A 10,472-nucleotide genomic window follows, 5' to 3' on the forward strand; every position below is an offset into this window, starting at 1 on the left:
GGTCCGTTACAGGAATAAAATACAAGGACTTTTTTTTTTCAACATCCGATGGGCTATAAAAAAGGGTCCAATTTTCATAACATGATAATTTTATCACCAAACGTTCAGCAGGGTCTTACTTATTTTTCTGCATAATCGCCAAAACGGTTGAGGCACTTGTCATATCGTAACAGCCCTCGTATACTAATTTCCCTCCAATGCGCACCACCTTTCTCCCATGCACAGTAGGTTTGAAAACATGGCGGTCAAATACTGCGCGCAAAACCTGCTGTTACTCTTAATGTCATTTTTATTTCTTTGTGAATCCATAGTAACAGGTGCGGCAGCGACGCATTCGACATAAAGTTATTAAAATCCACTTATTGCAACAATTGAAATTGCAGTACCTGATGTATATATGGTATATATTTTAAAATAATCGTAGCAAGAACTATCCAATTTTTTTATTTCCCCTCCCCCTCACAGTTTAGCTAGGAAGTTTGTGTTTCTTATTTGTGCCACAAAATAAAAATAAAAACACCATAATCAACACTTGAAGCTTTACGAAGATGTGAAATAAAGTGAGTCCCGAACAGACGATATGAAAAGTAGCCGACGCACTTCAAAGCCACGGGCCCAGCCACATCTTGCGGCCGCGCGAGCGGGATAAACACCTCGTTAACGTTGGCACCCCTGAGCGTACCGTGGCGCGCCGGGCGGCGGGTAACCTCATTACCTTCCCCGTCGACAGCGACACCTTACACCCTATTAGCACCAGCGACGCCAGGACGAGAAGTACCTGCCCTATCCCACCACCAGGGCGGGAGTTCCCATTATCCAGCCGTCTCCTCTGCCCCGCGTGACGACGTCATCTCGCATGCTTCAAGGTCGAGTTGACACTATTATAAATCTTCAACTTAAGCTTACGAAGAACGCTAGTAGAAGATAGTGATTTTGTTTGTCACAAAACACTTGCTTTTCTAATGAATTCTGTGGTTACTTATTAAATCCTTCTTTAGTACTAGCCTATTGCAACGTAAAGAACATACCCCAAGCATAAGAGAACCTTAATCCTTGATTTTAATTTTTAATACAATGAAAATAGTCTAATCCAGGATTCCCTGAAAGTTTGGGAGCCAGGTACAAAATCTAAGAGCCAGTTTACCTGTGAAAATGAATCCATACAAATGAACTTAGTTTATTTTTAGAATCAGGAGCGGTCCTAGACTTTAAGGGCCCTGGGCTTTATTTTTATGGAGGCCCTCCTCCGGAAAATTTGAAAAATAAGCTCTTTTAAATGATGTTAGAGAGAGCGAAAGAGTTAAAGAATAAATTTTTTAAATATACATAAATTATTAAATTAATTACTCATCAATTTAACTGCTCAGGGTATCAATAATTAATGATAAATCAATAATGATTAACATATATAGCATAGTGCTCTTTTTAGATATATATTTGGCTTAGTACCTATTCTCTTTCCTTTTCGCGTCAGAAACGTTTCACGTCAATATTTCTCAAACACGTTGCATTAAAATTTAAAATTCGGCCTTGAAATTTTACTTTTATCACGCCCAAAGATGCTTCACATAAAAAAAAACACTGACTAACGTGTGAATTCTTTTACAGACCCTGTTGACATAACAGTAATGGCAGATGGCTATGCGGACCACTGTGGTTACTTTTGAGAGCTCCTGCAACCCATACAGCATTCTGCTATCCAGGAAATGAGGTTTCTATTACTCGTGTTGAGCTCATTACTGCAGATGCGCCCCACACATTTTGTCAGCTCACCTGGATCAACGGGCAGCGTGATTGTCTTGTTGGATAGTTAGTTTTGGCACACAAGCCTACGTACGCGCTGGTATGTAGCATAGTTCTAAAGCTCGAGTCACAATGCCACGACGAACACGACACGACACACCGTCGTACTGCGTTCAAGCACGACAGACTATATTTTGGCTGCCATAAAATCTTTTCAAAGCCAAAATGTTTGTATAAAATGCAGAATACAGTGTGCTAAAAACAGTATAGAAGAGACAAAGAAAATTCTATCTTAGCTCATGCTTTTTCTTTTATTTTGACTGATTTCTATAGTCCTTTAACCAAATTTCTTACAAAATGCCATTAACCTGAACTTTATTAATTAAAAGTTTTCCTCTAAAATCGTCCATTCTTAAATTAAATCTTGACCCATGTACAATAGTAACATTGAACTTAAACACAATTATATAGGTTTATATAAACAGACGAAGTCACACTACATGTATGAATGTGGGCCCATTAAGTAAAAAGAAATTTCGTTTTCCATCATACAGATTTACCAAGTAGGTAAATATTTTTTAAGAGAAGTTTTGTAAGGTTACTGTTTGGCTTTCCGTCTTAGGGCACGACACTTACGGCGGACTGTCGGGGCCCGTATTTCGTCGTGTTGACGTTACTGCGACCGTGTATTTCATTGGCTATTGTCGGGCATGTCGTGTCGGTACGTCGTGGCATTGTAACTCCAGCTTAAGGCCCTTTCTACAATGGCACGGAAACGGAGACGGATCACTTAAACGGAGATGGATCTTACGGAACACAGTTTCCACAATAGCACGCAGACAGAGGCGGTCCTTTACGGATTAGCTTGGCTATGCTGAATGCTTCTGTTTACGTTGCTACGTATGACTAATACACTAGTAGAACATGTTTGTGTATGTTGTAAATACATTAAAAATTTTTTTCAAGTACAAGAATATCTTGTGTTCTATTTATTACTGTGTCGTTTATTTTACTATGCATGTAAATTCTGCCCGTGTTATGATCTCGAAGCATAATACGTATTTTTTTTAGAATTTCGTAACCTTGAAATGCAATCTCATTGGTTGCAATTTTTTAAGTTTCCAGAATAGTGAAGTGTTTCGGGAAATCCGTCTCTGTTTCCATGTAATTGCAGAACGTGCCTAAGTGAATTTACTAGGGAGTGTTCAAGGACGTGTGAGGGAGGAAAGAATTCCCTCCCACCAGATAGACCGGCTAACTGGCGTGATTTAGTTTCGTGTTGTCTGAACCATTATGGGCTTTTTAGTGTGTTGAAATACAAGTGCTCCAATTAAACACAGGATATGATTAGACAATCATTTATTCTTGCGCCTTTTATGAACCGATAATGCAGGATGAGTAGTTCTAAATGCACATTGTATAAATTGAGATTGACGTATCCTCAATTTCGAAGTGATAGGAGCCGATGTGACGAGATTATAATGAGTTGTTATCGGCAGGGTACGGGACCACGTTTCTCTACTTGCGGGAAATGTTTTGCAGGTTAGACTAGAACCAGGAAGTCGTCGGTGAAGAACGAGTTACCTGGCGACCCGACAAGTGTGACCCTAAAGTAGTTCAGCCTCTTCTTCACGGAATGAAAACAGTAAACGAGGGAGCTCGGTTATGCCCAGTGTTGAAGCACAGAGTGATCGTAAAGTCACGCACACCATGTACAAGTGTAGTAACAATGGTCTACGTGGCCTTTTACGACTTTCGTTATGTCAATTTCTGTAGACGAATTCAAGTGGTGATCAATGCTCGTAATTCGTACACAAGTCACAGGACCCAGAACTTCATCAAGGGAAGATGAGAAACAAGAGGGATTACCATTGAAAATTAAGAATTAAGAAATTTGTGCTTAAGATATGTCTCTACAAAAAAGCAGTCCACGATTGTCGTTCACGTGTCGTGACGGGTCGTGTGCGAATCAACTTTCGACTAAAGAACTAACATAAATATATTTATTTCTAGATTTTTCTTTAACAATTATGGGAAGCACCTGTATGCGACTCAGATACACATAGGACTGGTACATTGATATAATTGATTACAATGAAAACACGAGAGGGGGTAGAATGCATTTTTATACAGTGTATGGTCTAAATGGCTGTCCTTTTTAGTTGTGCGTTTTAAAGCACGCTTCGCCTTATTTGATGCCACTTTCTGAAGTACGCGAAGCTCACTGTTGTTAATATCTGTTAAAACTTGTCTGCAACACGTCATCCGTACTGTTACGGACGTGAGCGGCAAGGGAGAAAAGCGCGCCAAGTACACGGGTCACTGACGTCACACGCATACCTTCGGGGATTATAGCGGCCAGGCCTCGCGAACCCCTCCCCCCCCAATCCATTTCCCTGGCGTCATTCATCCTCGGCGCTGTCATCTATCCCTTAGCGGCCTGGAAATTCCTCTGGCAACTGCGTGGAGTGGCGTTAATAGCACGACGCTGTTCTGGATGCTTCGAGCGTCAGGTCGGCCCGGGATGACGCGACACGGCACAACCACTCCAGTCCGTTCCGGAAAGAGTACTAACCGGTATAAAAGTGGTGACGCCGGCCTCCGCGGGAGTTCCAACAGGCGAGTTGAGTGGAGTGCGAGTTAGGCGGGCGACGGGACCGTGCGAGTGCGACTGAGTGGCGCGAGAATTGTGTGTGTGGACAGGAGCGAGGTGAGGGGCGAACCACTGTTGAGCCTGGCTCCAGTGAGGAGTGCGAACTGTGGACTGGACAGATACTTAGTGATTTGTGAACAGACATTTACTGTGGTGATTTAATTAGTAATGTAAATATTAGTAGTAAATAAAAACTGTGTATAATTAATTGGGCTATCCTTTCGAATCCGTTTTCCCCAAGCGTAACAATATTAATGAGTGGCGAAATAATAAACACGCAATGTTCTCGCGAAAACAAAATGTCTGCCAGGAACGAACCAAAGGTACACTGCAGACGTCTTTTGACATAAGTGCGATATATACCACGTACGATAATTCTTTTGTTTACAGTATTATCTAGCGGTGGACGCTTAAACTAGCACAAATTTACGATACCACATATAGTACACGTATCAATTTCATGTATGGGACTTTCCTATCGCTCCGAAGAAGCTGAGAGTAATAATTCGAACGATCGAGTATGTAAGGTTTTCTTTACAAAGTATTTTAGAACCACTCGTTTCGACGCTAGTCAACTGCTTGTTTTTTTTACTAAGCTATTTTTTTGCTTAGCATTCTTCTTATACAAACGTGGCCCCGATGGAGGAGTGAAAATTCTGATTCGCTTCCCACCGGTATCCAAACCCATCATCGGCTCCAACAATCCAGCTGTCAATGAGGCATTATAAAGCTTTCATTCAATCATTTATCCATTCATTTGCAAACCACCATTTGCAAACCAACTCACTCCTTCGCCCTTTATCAGGTTATTTATTTTTCCGCAAGCGGAAAGGCAAAACCAAATATATCTGCACCTCAGAGGTAAAGCTCACCATGTTCATTTTTTTTTAAATATAGTTAGCATCCTTTTCCTGAAGTACATTTTTTCGCTCTATATATTGTTTTGGAGCACTCATACCATTATGTTCGAAATTTAATATTTAAATATTAAGATTTACAACAAATAATTCCCCCTTCCCCCAAATAATGTTTCCAACAAATAAGAACAATTAACTATAATCTTGAAAATATTATTTTTGTCTACAAAATAAAACTAGAAATACTGTGTTAATATTTCATAACGCAATACCTTTTACCCGCGAATAAAACCTGAAAACCATTAAAGTTGAAACAAATCCAAAACATCCTTTTTTTTTAAGTAAATCTTTTTTAAAATGGTGCCATATACCTCCGGGATAGACACATGTATTTATATAGTGACGTGTATAAGTCTTATAAAATGGGATGTCTGTTTGTAAAGTGGAGTATGACAAATAAAAATGACTAAGGAACATTTTAAAACATAAACCGGGGTCAATATATATCGAGTTGCATACGCGTCCACACACACAGGTGTGTGTATATATGTGTGTGTTTGTGTGTGTCAGGTAAAGGTTAATGCATGTGCTATTATATACAGTTTTGGTATATTTACATGTCACGTATTTGTATATAATAGCAATAGGCAAGTTTCGTTAACGCTCGATTCTGGGTGACTCATCTAATTTGAGAGCAGATATTGGACACACGCGTTATCCAATTCGAAACAAATAAAATTAATTTTGTTCAGTTAATACGGAACTATTTAATTCAATATGGAAAATTAAAAAAAGTAAATTATTTAAAAACAATGAGACGAAATTTCAAACAATAGTGCGAGAAAATTAAGTCAAGGCATTGCGCTCATTCGCGCTATCATAATTGCAAGAAACTATTTCAGAAGAAAGAGCAGCTTGTGAAGTTCCTAAAAAGTCACCAATCACAGGTGCTGAACGGACCAGACTTTTCAGAGAGAGGAAGAAAGTTAAGATGGCGAACGCCACGTACAGGTGCAGGCATCACTGATAATACTACAATAATAATATTATAATTATCGTCTTTGTTTTATTTATTGTTATGCATTTATACGAGGTTTTTTTTTCAACCTCCGATCGGCTGTAATAAAAAAACGGGAATGAATTGGGAAATTATTTTAATGTCAAAAGAAACGTACATCTTTACTCTATTTTTCCACATAATCACCGTGCAGATTGAGGCATTTGTCGTACCGATGCACCAGCTTTACAATACCCTCTGCATAAAATGATGCCTCCTGCCTATTCAGCCACGTTTTAACAGTGCCCTGCATTGTGATTACAGTTTCATTTCTCCATGGCATGCCCATTAATCGATACCCTAATCGCTCGTACACGAATCGACACGTCTCGTAGTGTTTACCCCCTTCCACCAACCATGTGGACCGGCCAACTCACACCTCAGTTGTGTTTGATCACCCTCCTTACAGTCCGGATTTGGCACCGAGTGACTATCACCTTTTCCCCACGTTGAAAAAGTGGCTTGGAGGACGAAGCTTCAGCACCAATGATGAACTGCAGAGCACTGTTAAAACGTGGCTGAATAGGCAGGAGGCATCATTTTATGCAGAGGGTATTGGAAAGCTGGTGCATCGGTACGACAAAAGCCTCAATCTGCACGGTGATTATGTGGAAAAAATAGGTAAAGATGTACGTTTCTTTTGACATTAAAATAATTTTCCAATTCATTCCCGTTTTTTTTTATTACAGCAGATCGGAGGTTGAAAAAAAAATAACCCTCGTATTAAGACTGTAACAGAAATAATATTGATATGGAAATTATAAACAAATTATTGGAACTACTGTATTTTTTTTTAACTTCCCAAAAACACGTATTTCCATTAAAAACATAGAGACGTGTCCCGACACAGCCTACTTATGACACTCTTGCTTGCACTCTTATTTCAATACTTTTTGGTCAATTTATTTTTATTTGGTCATCGGAAAGCCCAGCACAGAATTTATAACGTGAATAATTCTCGACACTAACATGCGACATGGAAGAAGCTTCAGGAAGGGGAAAGGAGGGTTGGAGCAAAATCCTCATTCCTCCCCCCTTTCCCGTTTTAGGCCCTCTACCCCCCTCCCCCCAGAAAAACACACCCTCAAGGGACAAGTGCTTCATCCGTCTGGCCGTAGTTGCATATTAATGCCCGCCAGTAGCAGTCGGAACACACGTTATTAAGGGTGTTGCTTACTTCAGGCAACAATCTTTTACAACGGTATAAAATTAAGATCGTTTTTATATTTATTATAGGCAGGGCCACAAAGACTTTTCGCGTCCTAGTATTTCTCGAAACACTGTAGCTTTTTCTTAATAAATTAACATCTCCATTTTCCCAGACAAGTGTAGAAAGAACTTCGCAGGAACGCACCCTATTGTACAAACATACTGTGCAAAAGCATGAACGAAGGGCGTAGGAGTCTAAGAGAAAGTAAAATTTTACCACTAAATCCAGTTGCCTCTAATTTTATTTTCTTAAAATAACAGGTCACATAGTTTTCACACAACCAGTAGCCAAAGTAGTGAATTTTTCGTTTTCACGTTGTATAAATAAAGAAAAAAAAATGAAAACATTTTTTTTCAAAAATATTTAAGTAATAGGTTATAAATTTCAATTTTTGTTTTAAAATTTCAGTGTAGTAAAGATAAACGTTTGATAAGGTTTTGATTATAGTGAAAATTATAAAGTTATTAAAATCCACATATTGCAAAAAAATTAAATACATTATCGGATGTATACAAGTAGATGCACGTATGATATTTTAAAACTAACCGTAACAAGAACTATCCACAGTTTTTTTTTATTTTTCAGTTTAGCTAGGAATTTGAAGTTTTTTTATTTGTACCACCAAAAAAAGAAAAACATCATACTCAACACTTCAAGCGTTAAAAAATGTAAAATAAAGTGAATTCAGTACAGAAATATGCTAACGATATGAAATGTTAGCCAACGCCCTTAAAGGCGTTCTCCCGCTCGGACACGGGGAAAAAAAAAAAGAAATAGAAATCTGCGTTGGCGAATTAGGTGAAAGAGAGAGAAAGAGATGGACGGAGAAAGAGAGAGAGAGAGAGAGAAATCATCTGCTCGCAAACTTCATTAAAATGGTAATGTTTGTGTTAATTATAAACCTCTTGGTTTGCGAACCTCGGGGTCAGCTACTGCCAGGCCGCTGTTTCCCAACACCCGACATCTCCACGGTGCTGTGCTCCTTCATCCCTTATAACTTTTCCCCGCCAGTGAACCCCCGCCGCACACACACCCGCCCCTCTCCTGACTCCCCCTTACCCACTTTTCACACCCCACCCCTCTCCGCCCAAGCACGCAGCAACTGGCTGGGCAGCCCGCGGCTGTGGGACTGAATATTTCACATCTTGTTTGAAATGTTGAAGGGGGAGGAAGCGTCGAGGTCACGGTGACCTCTGCCCTACCCTCTCACCCAAAAAGCGAAAACCTTCATCCCTCCCTCCCCCCTCCTCCACCCCAGCACTGGTCCGACGGACGGAATTTTAAAGCCCGTGAGTATTCCAGAGCGGAAATTAGCGATACTCCCTCTGCAGAGTGGCGCTCTTTTTTTTTTTTTTTTTTTCCAACGTGAAAGATTTTTTTTTCGAGACACTAGCCACGTGTTAAACAAAATTGTAGCAACGACGTGTGAATTTCGTGGTCGGTTGAGTTTCTTTCAGCTACACGTTTGCAGTTAAAGGTGACCTGAACGGCAAGGCCAAATAGGACAATAACTTTTCCTTACAGACGGCCGCCAATTACAAGGAGGAAACCGCTGGTTCGGGCACACCTTATTGCGGTCTAGTGAGCGGTCAGATGTATTTGCAAAAATGACCTGCCATCTCCTCTGAATAAGGGACTGGGGTGAGAAAGATAGAGGAGAAAGAGACAGGGATAGATATATTCCGACCTTGCGGCCGGCATTTCTCAACATTCCTCTCCCAATATGCGCCCTTGAAGGGTAGTGTGGGAGTATCTTCCAGTTCTCTTTTTAAACATTTCAGAGCTTTTAATATACAGAACTGTTAGGGATCACTCCCTGTTGTTTATTGGGAGGGTATTAGAGCTTCAGCGCCGACCAGCGGCTGGGGCACCAATCCAGCATAGTCACCGCCTCAGCCCCGTACCTCGCTCAGCTAACTAGACAGTTGGCTGTGTCCTGTGCCCTAAGACTTTATCAGCACTGCTGGCACCTTCCCCAATCTCCCACATCACACTGGGACCCCTCAAAACACCCAGTGAACCCGTGATCCGGTGGAGGCCTATCCAACCTCTGTTGGCTATCCATGCTAATACCGGAGCTGTGTCGTCGCTCACAACGTCAACTCCGCATCGGGTTACGGAACCCTTGGAGCCTGCTCCAAGCGATCGGAGCACCACTACCAAGTACGAGTCCTACCCAATCAGAATCCAGGGCCTTGTAGGAAACCTCAGCGGGAGACCGTTCAATCTTTCATGGATTCTTCCCGTACTACTAACTTTGCGTTCATTCGGTGGACTGTTCGCCAGCTGCTAACCGACTGCCACTATTCAGAGTTACTCCACAGGATGTCCTCGTCTCCTAGGATTACCCTCCGACCTGCCATACCTCGGCTCGGCAGATTTACAGCCGAATAAGGCCCAAAGTGTCTGAACTCATCCGGCGGCGATCGCAGGAAGCCCTGGCTAGAAATGACAACCACGGTGCGTGCGCAGGAGGGCCTCGGGGTTGCCTCCGTACCTCCCCCGACCACTGAACTAGGGGAACGTATCACACCTAGTCGAGCTGTTTACAGCTCTTTTTTAAGCCCGGGTGAACCCGAACACAGTGGCGTCTTTCAAGGTCCTTCCATTACCATAGGTCTGATCCATTCACTATGGGGCCCTTTGGGGCCCAGACGCCGGGGCTCGGCAGTCTAACCCCTCAGAAAGGTTTCAAACGCATCTGCTGTTGACCGCAGATTCAGCCAATCCACCATTTCTGGTCCCATACATGCAATTGAGGATGCACTGCGGCAGGGTTGCGCCCGGTATTGTCCTCTTCAGTTAAGGCGATGCTATGACCAGAGGTTGAGGCTACCCATCACAACATGGTCACCACGATTCGCCCCCAGCAGCGGTGCCCACGTGGAGGCAGAGGATTGCCACTTGGTGCGGAGAGGCTATGTATTCGCATCCTTGCACCCATTCCGCGAA

The sequence above is a fragment of the Bacillus rossius genome, chromosome 5 (assembly GCF_032445375.1).
Source record: "Bacillus rossius redtenbacheri isolate Brsri chromosome 5, Brsri_v3, whole genome shotgun sequence".
NCBI classification, from domain to species: Eukaryota; Metazoa; Arthropoda; class Insecta; order Phasmatodea; family Bacillidae; genus Bacillus; species Bacillus rossius.